The sequence below is a fragment of the Limanda limanda genome, chromosome 3 (genome assembly GCF_963576545.1).
Source record: "Limanda limanda chromosome 3, fLimLim1.1, whole genome shotgun sequence".
In the NCBI taxonomy this organism is placed as follows: domain Eukaryota; kingdom Metazoa; phylum Chordata; class Actinopteri; order Pleuronectiformes; family Pleuronectidae; genus Limanda; species Limanda limanda.
The window spans coordinates 21,847,568-21,866,357 of record NC_083638.1 but is presented as its reverse complement, the minus strand read 5'-3'; positions in this window follow the sequence as shown (position 1 = coordinate 21,866,357).

Sequence of the window (18,790 nt, the reverse complement as noted above, 5' to 3'; positions counted from 1 at the left end):
ACCATCCTGCAGCACTTTGCCTATGTTCCTCTCTCTCCCTCACCCTCTCTCACATATATGCCCTCTCTCTCTCCCTCTCTCTCTCTCTCTCTCTCTCTCTCTCTACCTCTCTCTCTCTCTCTCTCTCTCTCTCTCTCTCTCTCTCTCTCTCTCTCTCTCTCTCTCTCTCTCTCTCATCTCACCGACAGCTCTTCTTTTTTTTTTTATCTCTTATAAATTCTCCCTCGATATTTTTTCTGTCAGATTTAATTTATTTGACCCTTAGAAAAAAGATCACATGCAGTTATTTCCTTCTGATTTTGCCTGGCAGTCTCCACATCTTGCCTCTGTACTTAACTAAGGACTTTGATGAAGCGATGAATTTAGATCGTTTTTATAGTAGGCTGGCACGTTAATGAGACACCACCACTGTGAAACTAAAAGGCCCTCTGGTCACACGTCACACACACACAGACACACAGACACACACACACACACACGCACACTATGCATAAAGATATTAGGTTATATGAAACAGCTATGGCCACATTGACTACTAGTGTCCACCACACTTCTTCAGATCATTTCCACCATTGGCAATGCAAAGAATCTGCTGCTGGCTGAAATCTGCAGGAATCATTAGATGTCACAACTGCAAACCAGCTGCTTGTTTGTAATTTTGACTGCAGGTCCAGTGTGTCTTAAACTAACCATAATTCAAAAACGTGTCCCTATTTGTCTTTTAAATAGCTTTTTAATGGTAATAAAGCCACATCTATCCATCATGCTGGCATAGGTCCATGCCTTTGATGGGACTCCTCCTATTCTCAATGACCAACCTTCCAACAGCACATGCATCATAATGTATGAGGGATCCACTGCCGGAGAAGTCTGTAACATGTGCATGTAGTGTATATTACCAGTCAGGCGCTTATTGTGTTACTTTTTGTGCTTGCATGTCACATGTAGTTTGGCTGCTGCCTGCATGTTTTTAGTAAATTGATACCTGCCTGGAATCAGGATCCCACACATGGAGAAAGGGGATGCAATATGTAAAGCAGGAAACTGTAGTATTAAAAACCTGTTTACTTGGCGTTGGATGTGTGTTTTTAAAATGAGCCCTGGGCAGGTCCCTCTTCCATCATCCCATGTTTGATTTGAATATCTAAAGTGCAGAATGATCCTGTTATATTTTGGGGATGCTTTGGAACATGAGTGAGGCAAATGAGTGCATTTTGTCTTTAACATTTGTAATACTGTGCTAATAACCATATGCCCTTGCCTTGAGTGGTGCATATTCTAACCTTATATGATAAGTAATGCAAATGTAGCAACCTCTGCAAATGCCAGAGAAAATGATGTAGAAGGGAGGGAGAGGGCAAGAGAGTGAAGGAATAGAGACGGGAGAATGAGAGAGCAGGAGCCACCATAACTAACTGATTGTTGTGCTGTCAAACTGATTTGCATGAAAAAGGCTGGCCTAATTGCAACACTTAGCTGCAACATACTGATAATACAGAGCAGGATTACAAAAGGACATGGAGGAGCTTTTATTAAGAAGGATTTCCTCGGTGTCTTTGAGAGATGCACCACCACCTTCTGTTTCTGTGGGATCCATACAAAGCAGTGTGTGCCTCACCTTGTTCAGTCTAACATGACATATCCATCATGCAGACGCATTGCTGTGTAAGCATTCATTACCATATAAATCATTTGTACTGTTTCATACATTTGAACCTAATAAGTTAGGACCAGAAATAAAAATAACTAGTTTATTTCCCTCAAAAGCAGCAAGTTCTTTAGAGGAGCGGTACACAAACTCCCTGAATATATGAAATGTTTCTAACAAATGATGCTGGCTTTTGTTGCTGTGGAATAAATAATACTTAGTCCCAAGGTTATTTTTCTCAGATGTGTGATTTTACGATAGATTTTTGTACACAATATACTCGAAACATGGTAAAATATTCGACAGAACAATACATTAAGTTCAAAACACTAAGTAAAACATTGCCTGTTCATTAATTAATTCCAATAAAAAGACACTGATGGCACCGCAAAATGTTTTTTTTTCCGCCCCAGCAATCAATCAATTGATCACAAAGGCATATTGACAATAAATAAAATGCAATTTCAAAGAAACAGATGACCTAAATATATAGTTTAAATTCAATACATTCAGAACCCATAATAACAGACTGTGATTCTGTTAGAATCCTGAGAGCATAGGGAGTTACGTGCTTTGAAAGGTTAAGGGTGTTGAAAAGCACAATGTTGTTGTTGGCGGTTTAGCACAGGTCTTTCTGGTGCTGCTGAAGGCAGTAAAACCCTTTCTTCCCTTTATTTCCTTTCTTTAATAATAAATGATGGATGCTTCAAATTACAGAACAGTGCAGGGAAAATCCAATTTAGTCTGAAGCCTTGTAGGGAGGGTGTAAAGAAGAGTTCTGTTTCAAAGGCCCTTGTTTTGCTTTAATATTTGCAGTGGGGCCCATTGAATGATGTAATGTGCCATGTAATAATGGGTCCAACGTGCTTTTAACCCATGATGTGGTTCGTACCCATGGTGGTCTTTCCTTGCCAGACATTGATTTAGAACATATACTCACAATGAAATAATCCATAATGAAGTATTTTTTTATTTGTTTTTGCATCAGTGTGTGTATTTGTTTGTGTATTTGCTTGTGTGGATAAAGATATTTGTGATTGAACGGCTTTTTAGGGCCCTTTTATTATTGTGATTTGTAAACTCCACTTGACCTGAGATTTTCTAAAACACAAGGCTTTAATTATTGAATATTCTTACAATTTCAACCATAAACTTTTAACTGTGTTGAAAGGTGATTTCAGCTAACCCTATTAAATGAGTGCTGTCAATGACCGGACACATATGTACAGATGTGATCATCAGCATAAACAAGGCCCCTGAATTGCTGCTATTTCTGCTCGGTATTTGGGAAAGTTTTATTCACAAAATCTTTCATTCTTTGCTTCATTTCCAGGTAGCCAACATTCAAATTGAATCCTGAAACATGCACCCTTGGCTGAAATGAAACCACTTCTAAGGTAATTAAATGCACATGTGTTTGGCCAGTAAACAAGTGATAAAAGTATATTGATGTGTAATTTTTACTTTAATGTATTGATTATAAAGGTTACATTTTGTTTATTTAAAACCCAACCTCTCATCCTTGCACACTTGCACAGGTTTAAATTGGTACATTTCAGAAGTAATCAGACGGTAATCATCTAAATCTCTAATAGATATTCGCTAAAGGAATATTGAAGTTGACATTATCCAACATTGTCAAATAAACCCAGACGACGGACAGTATATTTGGTGACGGAATGACTCACTCTTGTAGAGGATAGGCAGCTGAAGTTATGTTTGTAATGTCAAGTTAGCAGGAATGACTGAGATTATGTCCGACAGAGTGGTTCTGTTCAAACAGACTGAGTTTAAACTGGATTTACTGAGGTGAATATGTGTGCTTCTGGCAGAGCAGGGTGACATGGAGCCCTCGGTGAGTCACCTGTAACCATGGTAGTTGTACAAAAAGATGGTGAAATCTAGACTAAAAGCCTTAGTTTGTGTTGACTAAAACTAGGATAAATTCAAAAGATAAAATTTGGACTTCAACTAAAGATATGAAGTTTTGTCAAGACTAAACCTAAATGAAAACCAGTTACCATTCCTCCTATTTTATGTTTTACACATTGATATTATTCACAGTTTGTTGCATTAACACCAGTGTTTCCTGATGCTTCTCTTTCTCTCCTACTAGCAGACCAATACATCTTAGCACTATGAAGTAGATGATCATGTAAGCAGCATTAAGAATAACACAGTTTACCTTCTGCATACGTCTCTGCTGACCAAGTATTCTCCACTGACTATGAGACAGTAGGTAAGTCTTAGGTATGAATTGCCAAAGGATGCATCCTTAAAACTGCCTCTACCACACAACAAGTGACTTAAGTGTATCAGAGACATTGACCCTTTTAATATAGGACTTTAACGTCTAATCATGTAAGCTAATTTCTTTGTAAAGAGTTTAAAAAAAATTGTACCTTAACTTTCATCCTTACGCTAATTTGACTTGTCAATCTTGTATTGGCTAAATGCTGCTTACATGATCATTGGAGTCGAATTGAAAGTGATGTGGAGCTCACTCATGCTAACTGTATTTCAATTCTACTGCTCCATAACTTATGCTTACACATGTCCATCTATCTGTCCCTCTTCTCCCTCATGTTCCTTGTTCATACCCTCCCCACCACATTTTGTCAGCTCCGTCTGATCTTCTTCACAGGGACTTGTGTGTTGGTTGGCAGGCTAGAGCACAGCGCTGTAACGAAGCCAACATTACCAAAGAGCTTTGGCCGGGAGCAAGTCTAGCTTTTTAGTTCCTACAAAGATTGGCTAATATTCCTGTCCACCACATAGAGAAATATAGGGAGAAATAGGCATTTCATCTTAATGAACCTCTTCCTCCAAGCCGACTCACAAGAAGAAGGCAAATCTAGAAAAAGTTCTGAGGCATAAAGAGCTGTTAACTCTAAAAGGCACATTTCCTGCTTCTATTCTGGCCATGATCGAGGTAATTCTACAGATTTGCACTGAAAACATTGCTTAATATCTGTGGCTTGCCGGAAAAAAACTGAAAATGGGTCTCAAGGTCCTTATTACAAGCCTCTGGTGTCAGTAAAACTAGGACTTCGTCTATAGTATTTCTCTTCCCTCTGTCCTCCCTTCCTTTATATATAAGACTGGACATGTGTGCAGGAGAGGCACTGAAGCTCACCTCGCTTCTCTGACCAGCTCTAGAGATCAACATTAACAAAACGGACTTAAGATATGAATTCAATATAAAAAAAAATTACAATCATTGCTAGCCTGTTAACAAAAAATAGTGTTCCTCCGATGACAAAATCAATAAAGACCTTAAACTGAACCATGGACACACATAGTCTACATAAGCACAACAGGCAGCAGACTGTAAACAACATTTTTTGTGAAGTTACAATAGCAGAATGTTTAAGTGCACTTTCACAGCAAGCTTGAAAATTACAATTTGAACATCTGTTTAGTAAAACATGGCATTTCATGTAAATGACATGTTTTGAAAGATTTGTAAGGAACGGCCAACAGCCCCCTGCAGATACTGTTTGCTGCATTTATACCGAGATCATGGTTCAGTGAATTGACTGATGCCCACAGTACTTACACAGCTACATGTGCATCTTCTTTGCTTCACTGAGCCTATTGTTTAAGTTGGCTCCTTCTTTTGAGCAGTTCTCATAACCTTAGCAGTTGGGTTTGCCAAAAAGTCTCGAAGAAATGTCTCTTTCAGTCCAATTAAGTCTGTCATTGCCCTTTAGCAGTAAAGTGTGGAGGCAGCAGATTTTTTTTTACAGCCAGCAGAGGTCATGTTCATGTGTGCTTGCCTAGCTCTATTCTTGAGTGCTTCTTGCCTTTTTCTCTTCACATTCACAACTCAGCTCATTTTGAGTGGGTGGGACAGGGGAGATTTCAACCAGACAGGTTGTCTCCCGACAGTACTGTAAATTGTGAGTAACATGTAATTTCTAGAGGCTCTCAGTGTCGCAGGCTCACAGTTTTTCAGAAGTACTTAAGTATTATTAGATCAGTATGGCATATGGGACAGAGAACATCCAGTTGTAGGTAGTATTATAGCTGTCTATCTGGCATGCTGAGCTCTGGGATCATCTTGACAGCCACAGTGCATCACGCGATGCTATCAAGACGGAGGGGGACAGAGGAGTAATTGAGATGAGCAAAACAAAAATCTGCATGAAAAAAAAGAAAAATACAGCTAGATTAATGGCATAGAAGTAAACCAGGGTTAACGGCGTCGGTAAGGTGAAGGAAGGGAGAGGCCAAGATGATGAAAAGTGCAGGAGAAGCTGACTCCGGGATGCAGTCGGTTCCAATCCAAATACACTTCCCTGTGTATACACATTAAAATGACAGTTTTATGGCCTGAACTGCAACATTATGCATTTATTGTGGATATAGACACACACCTAATGTAAACAAGATGGCTGGCCAAGCATATCAAACTCTGACCATGTGCACTTTCATGCACTGTACCTTCCTCTATCCTCTGCATGTGACAAACAGTGTCCCGTATTTTCCTAACCTCCTTCCCACTTAGTAAATGCTTCCCTTTTGCCTGCTAGTCAACATTTGCTCGCAACATATTATTTAATTGCAAATAGTTATAGTAACAGTAAATCGACAGTACAAATTACATTTGAATAAATGTGCTCTAGCTTTTCCCATAGTTTGATATCATTACATTCTTGATTTTCAACAGTAAATCAGTAGGAACTGTTGGGTTTCTCTCTACATCTTAAGGTCTTGACTATATTATGATATGATTTGGTCTTTAATATTATTATTATTATAAACAATATTTGTTTGTTATCTATCTATAAATCTTTTTATGAAAAGATGCCAATGCCGGACCAAGGCAAAGACATAAACTGCAGTGAAAAGTGTAAATGGTTTAATGGCTCTGCAGTGCTCAAATGTAAAGTAGCAGGCTTTATAACTCGCTCCTTCAATGCATTTTATATCAAAGCAGCCACTAAAACTCTTTAAGTGTGTGTGTGTGTGTGTGTGTGTGTGTGTGTGTGTGTGTGTGTGTGTGTGTGTGTGTGTGTGTGTGTGTGTGTGTGCGTGTCTGTGTGTGCGTGTCTCTGTGTGTGTGTGTTGGGAGATGATGTAGTCTGCATTACAAAGAGGTGGTGTAAGAGTGGTGGTGTTAACTGTCTGCTGGCGTAATGAGAGAGTGAGCTGTCATAGACACGCATGTAATGGCTCCCTTGCCAGCTGCCCAGTTCAGGCCCTGTGGGACACAGCACAGACACACTTTCCTTCACTCTGTCTCTTCTCCTGCACTTCCCTCCTCCCTCACTTCCTTCCCTCTCTCTGTTGTTAAACCCTGACCTGGACAGGGACCATGGCATGCCTCTCATATCTTCTGTCTCCTTCTATTGCCCAGATAGTAAATCGTACGCATGCCAACGATCCCATACACACATACGGAATCTCAGTGAGCATGCAGGACTCAGGAGGGGCGTTTAGTGACTATATCCCACAGGATGGCCTGAGTTATTCAGTATACAGTAGGTTTCTCATGGGCAGTCAATTCCACCCTCGCTGAAACAGGCAGCAGCTTCTCAGTAGACCAGGCAGAATGGCCAAACACTAATGGTACATCTTTATCTCTGACAGCCATAGTATACTTTAAGGACTGCTCTGTTAGAGGAGTAAGTTCACAGTCAACTTCCTTCTTTCAAGTGCAAGGTCATTTTACTTTTGTAAAAGGTTTTCCTGCTTCAACACTAAATTGTAATATTTGTAAAGGGGCCTACTAAATATTACCTTTCTTGTTATATATTGTCCGTGAGGAATACCACAAATTTCACTAATTGCTTCATTCTAAGTTTCCTCCTTCTCTCTGTCCTTCTGCTCTCAACCAACGTATATGCATTCAATCCCTGGAGGCTTGTAGCTATGGCAGTTATTTCTTTGGCCATTACTGCTGTTGTTAATGGCATCCTCAGTCTGACTTTAAAGACTGATTACCATATTGTGTGGCTTGATTGACAGTTGACCTTCACACCAGTTTGTGAAGACCCGACAAAATAGAGTGGGTCACTCCGGTGTCAGCATATTAATACTAATCTGATAGAATTACCAGGAACCAATTAATCTGCAGACCCCAGACAAGACGGTGTCTAAAGAGATAGTGCTGGTTCTCAGCTTGGGATAGGCAGTACCCGCAGATACGTGGAAGGATTTAACTGCAGGAGTGGTTCGTTCCCACCAGATAAACCAAAAGGGGAGGCAACATGGCTGTGTTAATGCTAAGGTGAGGTTACACTGACCCAGCGTGGTGCGGCTGACTCTTTAGTGCACAAACTGAGGCAGGGCAGAAATACCTCGCAGTGGGAACCATCATGTTGTGTGTGCTTATATTTTTTGTCAATGTACTGTATGCATGGAGTAAACTTGTTTTACGCACCTCACTGTATGAAACATATTTAATATGTAACAGCTTAAAGTCTGTCAGACAAGTTCCAGATCATCAGGATGAGTTTAGGTACAGTCATTGCATAAAGTACACATGTACAAACGTAAAGATACAATATAATATGTCTTTGGTTTAAGCGTCCCTGAGTTAACTTTAGTTAAGTATTGAAACAGATACTGAATGTATAAGGGTTGTTGTTAATAAAGTGCAGCCATTTCCGAAAACATTGTTTGTATACAGTTGAATATAATTATGCTTTTGGGTAACATATGGCCAATATCATTCTTGCTGTTGTTTTGTCCCTGGTTATCACTTGATATTCAGTTTTTCTTTTTCAAATTCACCTCTGTGGATATGATTGATAATTAAACATTTTGAGAAGAGGGTGAGGAAAAGAAGGCTGTGTTTGTTCAGACAGAGCCGGTACTCAGACAGTCGCAATATTACCTCACGCTGAGCTGCGTAATAAAGAGGACACGCATGCATATTAATATCTGCACTCTGCATAATGTCTACATCTTATTACAGGCTCAGAAATACACACACACACCTCACTGGTGTTGCTGAACCTCTCCTGTGCTAAACCGTGGTTATTTGCATCTACAGGGAGGGATCTCCTCTAACCTGGTCCCACCCTCGTCAGCTCCTCTGGCTCTTTCCCACACGCGACCAGCCTTGCACATTAACGCTCTGCCGTTGAAATGCATGGTGGAGGTGTGTGATGCCAAACGAGTTCCTCATTACCTCCCTCCCACTCAGTTGGTAGAAGCTTTCGGAAGAACTACAGCGACATCTGCATGTGCCACGGTTACAAAGCGCCGGGCTCGTACCCACCCACTTCACTGGGCTTCCCCTGCCAGCCTGCTCCCCATCTGCACTGCCCCGCCTCCTCGCCCCTGCGGCACTCATCTCTCAAATTACTAAACATGGCTAATTGTGTGAGGCGTGAAGCTCACTTCATTTGAATATTCTGGCTTGGGGGGGGATTTGCCTTGCATTGGGGAAGAATTAAGCAAGGATGTCTGTAAAAGGGAGGATCCGCAATTAGATACACAGGTCTCTGTGGAGTCAAATTCTGCCGCAGAATTTTAGTTCTCCAAGGTGTTAATTTTGTTCTTCACCACGGTAGTGTTTTTTACGGAAACTTATTTTGACCAGTTTCAGTAACAGTAATTTAGTTCTTCTCTAAGAACCTTATTCATTTTTTAATTTTAAAATTAAATTGATGTAAAATGAGGCAGGAAACTTGCTATAATGGGTCACAGTGCCTGAAATGTGTTATTGTTCTAATGAAAGTTCAAGTTTAAGTGTCTAAAATGTTGTGTCTCACAGTATGTTGACAATGTGTATGAATTCAATTAATTGAAATATTATTGGCCAGTTTGTAAAGCAAGAGTCACAAATGGGATTAGTTTTTAGGTCTATTTTAGGGAATGTGATGTTTATGTGACAAAAAACATTATTGCCTTATGTAGGATGGTGAAAGAAGACGCAACAATTTCTTATTGTGAAGTAAAAAGGTTTCCTAGTCACTAAGCTTCCACTTATCCTGGTTTACACCTGCTGACAACTGTCATCTCCATTGCTCTGCCCTCGTTCGTATAACATTTAAAAACCCGACGTTAACACGCACGAAATTAACGGCAAATTGTACCTTTATGTAATCATGACTTCGCTGGTCACATGCAAATATTTCATAAAGGCTGAAAACACAATAATAATCAAATTTATGTTTCATTCACTAATCCACAAACATCCATTAGTTCTACATGACCACACATCCACTGTATGAGATGGCTCCTTGCACAGATTGTAAGGTGCTCAATTAATCTGTGTCGGAAAGGTTGAGCGCACTGACTTTTTTTAATTAATGTTGAATTAAACGAATTGGCAGGTTGCCAGGAATCCGGCACATCTTTGAAGATTGTCATCGCATAATGAGACGTTTTTTTTCTTGATATTTTAATGCATTTCTGTTTCCACTCCCTCGCTCTCCGCTGCCATTTGCCCTGATGCCTTAGCGATTTAATGATATGCAAAGGAAATATGCATAAAACCATTCTGCTGTAGGATGATTAAGCACAGAGGACATTAGCCAGTGCCCGCCACAGTGTCTGTTGTCTCCTCTGCATTCCGCTTCGGCTAGGCGCCAACAACACCACTCTAATAAAGATCGATGCTGCTAATCTACTAATCATTTGAATGAAACAAATAATATCCAAGTTGTGAGAAAGTAGATTCCAGGCAGGTTTCCTCCAGCTCCCGTTTTGTAAGATCCAGAAGCAGGAAAGGCAGTCTTCAGTGGGAGAGTTGCTACTCCACAGAGCAGGCAGAGAGCAAAGAGACCAGGCTTTCCAAGACAGAGCACTTCAACATCCCTGGCAATGCAGGAGATTTTCTCTGCTTGTTTGTGAGTACTGTGGCATTATTTGACTACTGGCATATAACGAAGGAAGAAAAATATCCCGTTCTTGCTTTCGCTCTCTCTCTTTCTCTCTCTCTCACACACACACACACACACACTCCACCCCCCATTCCATTCTGCTCTCTCGTGCAAGTCTTTTTTTTTTTTTTGGTAATCCATTTGTGTAATGAAGACGCTGCGCAATTAACATCCCCTATGGAATTAAATAAAAGGGTGATTATCCAAAGTTCATTAGGTCCGAAAGATTAGAATATCCACGATCCCCAATGACGAATACAGAAAAAAAATGGCATCAATTACAAATGAAACTGTTAATCGTATTTGTTGCGATCTCAATTATCGCTTCCGTGATGCCCAAAGAGATGCCATCTTTCAAGCGATCCTTCCGCACTGTTGGCACAACCACATCCAGACATCTTGGTAGTGCCAAGGTTGGGTAGCAAGCACAAAGATGCTATAATCCCTCCCTTTGGATGACTTCCTTAATTATTCATGGTGCACAACCATGCCTCTTGTCCAAAGAAAAGCAGGGGGAAAAAAATTAAAACAATAATTGTTGGCTGCCAGTGGATGAATATCCTTGCGTTGCTAATTACAGTTTTAATTCCGACGATGCATATTAACAACGAAAACGAACTTGATGAAAGCCTCCGTTGTGCGTCTTCGCGGCGATGCCCATCCTTGGCTCCGTGCCCGATGCCAGCACACCTCGCGGGAAACACAGCAACGTTCCTCCAGACCCAGAGAGCACCCGAACCGCTACTCAGACCAGTTGGTGAGTCTGTGTTGCATCTGTTTATGATAGTTAAGCGCAGGAGGGGAAATCCTGAAAGGGTGGAGTTTGTTCATTTCTTTTGGATGGTTGGCAAGAAGGGGGCAAAAAAGTCATTGAGATGTGGGGTGTGGGTGTGGAGGATGTAATGAGTTCCCATGGCCTCACTACCCCCAGCTTGGTTGCAGGCAGGTCAGCACCTCCCCCTCAGTGTCTCTTGAACTCAGGTTGCCTCCTTCCCCTGTGCCTTCTGTGCCCATTCCAGTTCCTCTTGTGTCCTTGTCACCTCTCTCACTTGGCTTGTATGCTGCTGGGTACTATATTGAGCCTATAAGAATTCAGGTCCACGATGATTGATGTGAATAAAGATAAATTGATGGTCTTTTAGGACTTTTTTAAACTTCTTCTCCAAGTTGCAAATGTCTAAAAGGAAAACAGGATGTGTCTTAAATTTCCAGCAGCTTGAAAAAATGTAGGAATCCCACTCTGTCCTCAGATTATAATTAGTTTTGGCAGCTCATTAGTATGCATTCTCATGTGTGCATTTTTTTCTCTCTTTTTGTCTGTTACATTGTAAACAGCTGCTATTGAGCTTCAGGCACAGCCCCTCAGGTCCATCCTCCCCCCTCCTCCTCAGGAAGGCAGGCACACAGGCGATTGGCAGATTGGCAGCATCTGCTGCAGCAGTGCCTATGGTTACACATTCAGTGTGGCTCCCAGCAAGTGCGATAAGAAATGGCAGTTCACACTCACTTCACACCTTCTGCTAATAGTTGAACAGTGTGATGCTTTTGTCTTCGCCTTGTTTTTTGTTGTGGTTTTACCTCCCTCATGGATTCTTTTGTTGATTCCCTTGATGTAGTACGTCGCCCTAATTAACGAAGTAAATATTTCCCTAATTAGTCCTAGCAGGCACTGTGGTGTCTGTGTTAGCTCTTTTGTCCATTTTTGGCCACCGATTCTCAAAGGGGTATCCAATTGTGTCGATTTGGCTTAATTGTGGCAAATCTCCTTCGTCCTTCGCCTTTTTTTTCTTGCCAGATGCCATCACATTCCCGCTGGCACATCACTAGAGACCCGCAAGTGCTCCTCGGGCATCATCCAAACCAACGACTTTTACCCAAGTCCATAAATGCCAACTGTGAGATTGAAATGGTAATTGTCGTCTTCCAAGGTTGCATCCTTTATTGCTAACAGATGAGTTGGCATTGCGTCTCCTGCCCAGATGGCTGCCTGGCACAGAGAGGTGTGCCTCAGATGGTTAGACAGAGAAACAGAGCAAGAAGCAGCGAGTGGGAGGAGCTTCCTTTTGTGCCACCACCACACCCCCCAGTCTATCACAAGAACAACAAAACAGACCCAAGTTTCTAATGTTTTTGTTTTTGAGTCAGCTCCTTCATTAATCCCATGTGACACCGCCTCCATGTCCTGCTCTTATCCACATGACACCTTCTCGGTAGGTGCACTTCCTGTCACAGATCTTCTGTGATACCCAGTTTAGCTGTGTTTAAGAATGCTTGATATCCACCCCAGTACCATCTTCATGGTGCCATGCAGCACAAGAAATCCATTTGAAAGGCAGCTCCAAAAATTAATTCAGGTGTAGGTCACATCTTGCAGTCGTGAGCAGCAGATGTTTACTCTTCCTCCAAGGCGGTAGTGATGTTAAGGATGAAGCCTTTGTGCACTGAACTGCATCTTCACTCCAACTTCTAATATTTAGAAGACCAAGCCCAAAATCCACAAAAAAACCCAGTGAAAATACCATCTCAAAGCACGCAATGCCGCGAAAAGGACAGCAGGACCCTTCTGCCGCCCAGGCTACATCTAACCACCTACCCTTGAGAGCAAACAGACGTCCGCCTTGGTGCTGCCACTGAATGGATGGCACTGTGCCAACTTCTCTCTGCCATCAACCGCATTCGCTCCTTGTTTCCCTTATTTGCCCATCCCCTTTCTCTCTCAGTCCCACTCGTACCCACCCTCCTCCTCTCTCTAGCTTTCCACATGCCCAATACACCCAGCTTCCACTGCCCTCTTTTCTTCAATGGGCTGATATTAATTAACAGTTTGGTTAATTGATTTTAAAAGATGACTTCCTCTAACAACTCATTACCTGTCTACCGAGTCGTTTTGCATCCTGCAGTGTAAACTCGGTGCCTGGCACAGCTATGCCTCCGTTTTGCCCTTCCTCCGCACTGGGGCTGTATTGCGAAAGAAAGCGATTCGACCCAGTATCTCGACAGTGTATTGCAACAAACTATGATGAGCTGTGTCTCTGTATGTGCCACAGCACACAGTGAAAAATGCCAAGCCGCTTCTCCGACTGAAGCGCATCAAAGTTGATGTTTTGCTGACTGATTCCACTGCACAGTGTCGTCCCAGCGTTTCATCGATAATATAAGTCCTCCCTTCATCACCTTTTATTCTTTTTTCTTTCTATATGCGTCCCATTTCACCTGCCTCTCCTCCAGCTCTACCCACGCCTCTCGCGCGTTTGTAATTGTGTCTTAATTAATCATTTAATTTAATCACAATCACTTTCCCTGTTATATAATTAAACTGCATTTTAACCATCTGCTTTGCCGTTACTGTTGTGGGAGACACGGCTATGATGTGTAACGGATCGTAAACAAATAAGCGTGTATTCCGCCATTTTTTATAAAGCTCTGTGCATACGTGTGGTAATTATCTTTTCTGTCTTTTTTCATTAGCTTTTTTGTCCATAGCGCACATTTCATTAGATAATTACCTTGGCCACATCTGCTTTTTCGCTTTGAAGCTTTTTATTCTGGTCCTTGGTCCAGAGCTGATAAGGTTAAAATCGGGAGACAGAAATGGTTTAATTATTTAATAAAATCCCCCTCCCAAAGATGAGGGTATGTGCTCTGCTCTTAATTAGCGATGCAGCAGCTTGATTTAATAGTCGAGGCAGAATATACTAATTAAGAGGGAAATTTAATGCTCGTAAATACCAAATCCTTTCGGGCGAAAGCCGTATGAATTCTTACATAGCCTCTCTCTCGTTCTCATCTCTGTATATGTCTGGTGAACATTTAATGTTGGATAGTTTTTTGGCAGCATAAGTAAAGATAATCTGAGCTCAGGAATGTTCTTCCCGTTATTTGGAAGCGATGTTACAAGAAAGCAGTGGAAAGGTGGTTCATGAAGCTCAAATGTACAGTTCTTTCTTATTCTACACACTTTAGATTTTTTGTTTTTTTTGTCATTATTAAATAAAAACCAGCAACTGGGCAATTGAGGCAACAAGAGGAATCCATTATGCAAATTGTCCTGTATTTGCATAATGTCTTATGCCAGGAATATGCAAATGAAGCGTATAATTTATGAGCGCCTGTGTCTGTCTCATAGTGTTCCCATAACTTACAAAGAGTTTTTCTCCCTCCTCCTCTCCCCTCCCATCCAAGCTGGCACGACGTGCGCCATACTCTCAGACCAGACCCACACTAAACAAGCACACCCACAAAAGAGGTTGCTGGCTGGGTACGATGACTGGGTGGGAAAAAACTTGTCTGGCAGACTGATGAGGGATAAGGAGGCAAGCGCAGGGAGGGGAGGGGCACGAGACGGGTGGTATAGGAAAAAATCTACAAAGGCTCAGTAGCAGATGTTAATTCTCTAAAACAACTGCGAAACTAAATAAAATGAGAGACAAAAAACAAAGGCGGAAGATTTGGGCTGGGCGGGGCGACGATGATTTCGGACTTTTCTTTTTGGCTTGTTGCAAGAGCTTTGGTTCTACCCTCTTTCTCTGGTCTTTGATGCCCGCTTTTCAGATTTTTTACCTGTCATTGGAGCTGGCAGCTTTTTCCCCATGAGGAGAATTTCCTCCTGAGTCAGTTGGATGAAGGCAGCTGAGTTCTGGGTGGGATGGAGAGCTGCGAGAAGCACAGAAGGAGAGAGAGGCTGTATCTCATGGCATGCGGATGTGGGCTCCGTCACTCTCCACCAGTACCCAGGGATGCCACCACTCAGCCCAGCCCAGCCCAGCACTGAGCATCCAGGCTGTATCCAGGGAGACCAGGACCAGACACTTCCTGATGTGTGATATAAATTGCACACCAGTCATTTGGGCTTCTCATTCCCCAGCAGGATTCTGTTTGCCGCAATTATTCTATTATGACTCGTTTGTGATGATTGGCCTGCTTCGCATAGCTGATGTGAGGCTAATGGCTAAAGAGACAATTCTTCATTGTTCTGACGAAAAAAAGCCACCGGGGACTGCGCTGGAGAGAAGGCTTCAACCATTGCACTGCAATTCATTGAGGACATGAATGTTTGAAAAAAAGAGAAAACTTGTTTGTTTTTCTGAATTCCTCCTCAGGGCCTGTTCTCACAGAAATTCCAGACATCATGTCGTCATATTTTTGCATCAACTGCCTCTATGCTGGAAGCCAAAATGCACATTTTCTATCTTTCTTAACACACTTGGACAAAGCCGAGCTTGTGATTGTAGGAAGGTGTTTGTACCAAGACTGCCCCAATGCACAGTGAGTGTGCCCGCCTTAGCCTAAAGGGGCATCTGTTCCCTCCTCGTTGGACAGTGTGTGCAGAGCCGCAGTCGTGTGTGGGTGTCTGTGTGTGGGCACGCGTGCTTATGAGCAGAAAGGGACAAAGGAGATTGCATTATGTAAGACAGCATGATGTGTGTCTCCTTCCTTCTTGAACACAGACGCACACACATGCTGAAATATGTGAAGTGTGTCCCCTTCTCTGCTGCTGTATCAGGACTTTGGACTGGAACAAGGACAGAGGAGCATTCCATGGAAATACTGATTCTTCTCTTGTGTAATTTCACCTTTTGGCTGTGGTTCTTTCTCGCGCTCTTGATTGTGGTTGGTGTCGCTAATTCCAAATCGGATTTTTCTTAATTACAATGTCAGGATCATCATTTAATACTATTTTAATGTCATCAGGGTTCCTTGTTTCATATTTATTCTCTTTTTTTCCTTCTATCAAATGACGCTGTGAGATTGCCAAGATTAATTTTCCGTATGCACGGAATTCATGTGAGCTATTATTTTCTGGAATTAGTATTCAACTGGCAGCTTATTATACCGCACAGACTGTTCATTATCTCTAATTAATTACTCATTTCAATGTGGAATATGAGGACTTGAATTCTGTATGTGAATATGTGTCGGAAATTTTATCCAGGTTGTCGTGATTGCACAAATTGGTTATTTTTTCATACATTCTTGTTTATGAGCTTAAATTAGATCAAACCTTATTTTTTTGCATTAAATTAAGTTCAATGTTACTATAATTTTTGGATAAACCAGTGTTGCATTAAGTGCTTTTATATGTTACTTCATAACATTAGTAAAATAGCAATAGTTAGAAAAATAATAAAGCAAATTTTAAAGAAGGGACAAATAATGAAATAGGATTTGAATGACTAGTCAAAGATTTAATCCTTGTTTAGTGAATATTGTGGGTTTGAGGTGATTGTGGGTGAGATATGGGCCTAAGCTGTATGTTGTGATAAGCACACTGACACGTGTAGGGAAGTAAGATGAAGAAAGATTGCATCATGCTGCAAAACCTGTTATCAAATCATCCAAATTGAATACAAATGGAAAAAATGAACAGGAGTTAAAACAACATTACCATATTTTTACGTACACCCATACAGAAGTTATGGTAGCTGAGTATCAGATTCAATTCTGACAACTTTCTAGCGTTAAACTTGGTCACACAGGCTCATACATTCATCAGAGATAACATTTTATTTAATTCTTCTCATTTTGAAGCTTAATTTAACTTGAGTTTTAAGTTCTGTTGAAACTGTGAGACAACCACTGCTGTTGTATCTGTCAAAGTCTCTCAACAACAAAGCCACACAAAAAACAACGTGAACAGTTTTTAGCACTGACAGAAACGCACCGATGTGTCATTTTACTTTCAAAATGATATTAGTTTAAGTTGACAGTGTCAGAAGAAATGTGCTTTAGATTTTATGTGTTGAGTTGTGTGTGCAGATGTCTGCGTGCAGTTTGTGTGCATATGTTTTTTGATCTTGTTTTGTGATGTCATGTCATGTATAAAGTAGTAATGATAAAGATTTGGCAATAAGTATTGCCCAAAACAGCGAGTTTCCAAAGAAGAAGCACTGACAACTCTTCATGTCTGTTGAACAAATTGTATAATCACAGAAGTTTAAATACGTTTTAGAACTAAATACAGCCCACTGGTTTTCTTTCAAAGCAGCAGTTTGCTCCCATTTCAAAAAGAGGAGTAAGAAAAGCACAAACAGTACTTTTCATGCTGGTCCTTGAGTACAACACACAGGGAATATATTGACATGGCTACTGTTATGGTACATGTGCAGATACTATTGGAACAGTTTTCACATGTAAATGGCAAAAGATGCAGTGGTAATTTTGAAAAAAACACAGCAAAAAGCCTCAGTGTGAAAGAAGGGTACTTATGACCCATGGATAATATGTCTTCATACAATATCTGTAGTCATACATCACCATGCTGTCTTTGTAATGTCCTATTAGATTATTATCCATAATTTCCATGTGCTGGGCTGAGCCATAGACAGTGTGCAGACTATATGTAGGCCCAATGTCCTTCTCTCCAGTGACTGTAAAGTTTCTTCATGCCATTTGGTTTACAATGAAAACCACAGCCTCTTTCCTTGAAAATGTTTTGATCTTAAATTTAATGAAAGTTGTGGCCTTTAAATGTATACTGTCCTTGGTTAAATAAAATCAAAGGGATTTCTCCATATTAAATGTTTTTGTCAATTCACAATCTGCCTCATTCAGTAACTTGTGACTGTCATTTTGTGTAATACCAGGCAAAGGGTGTTAAAAGATATTGTTCCCCCAAGAATGGGCGAGTGAAGTGTTTGAATCCACAAAACCCTTTTGGTGTTTCAGGGGTAAACAGCGTTGATGCCAAATCCAATACAATTGAAGTAACTGTAAAAAATAATACTGCTTCAGTGTGTCCAAATGTCTGTAAGCCCCGACATTCAACTCAAATACTATCAGAAATTTAAAAAAAACTATTTTATCTAGCTGTTGAACTCTGGGTGCATAGAAACTACAGAATGAGATGCAGTGAAACTCCAATGTTTGACCTCAACATATTTTAAAAAAAACTGTTTTTCTGTTGTATATTCATTTACTGCATTATTATTTCCATTCTAAAAAACCATATCTGCTTTCAGATGTTGGTGTTGGTCTCTATTGTGTGGGTTCCTGTAGATTATATAAGTCACTTTCCATGAACACAAGCTATATAAGAGTCACTGTTTTTTGTGTTGAACAACCCTCTTTAAATATAGTTTATTAATTGGCTACATTTAATTTCAAGTTTGCTTGGCATGAGGGCATTTGAATCCAGTTGGACAAACTGTGTTGTTGCTTATTGACCAGGCATCACAATAAACCTAAATATTTATGAGCCAGGTGAATTTGGAAGAATAGTAGCAGCATGTGTTTAAAAAATCTGCCACCCAATGATCGTATTTTAAAGGGAAGGTATGAATGAGAAGCAGGCTAGAATGCCTCA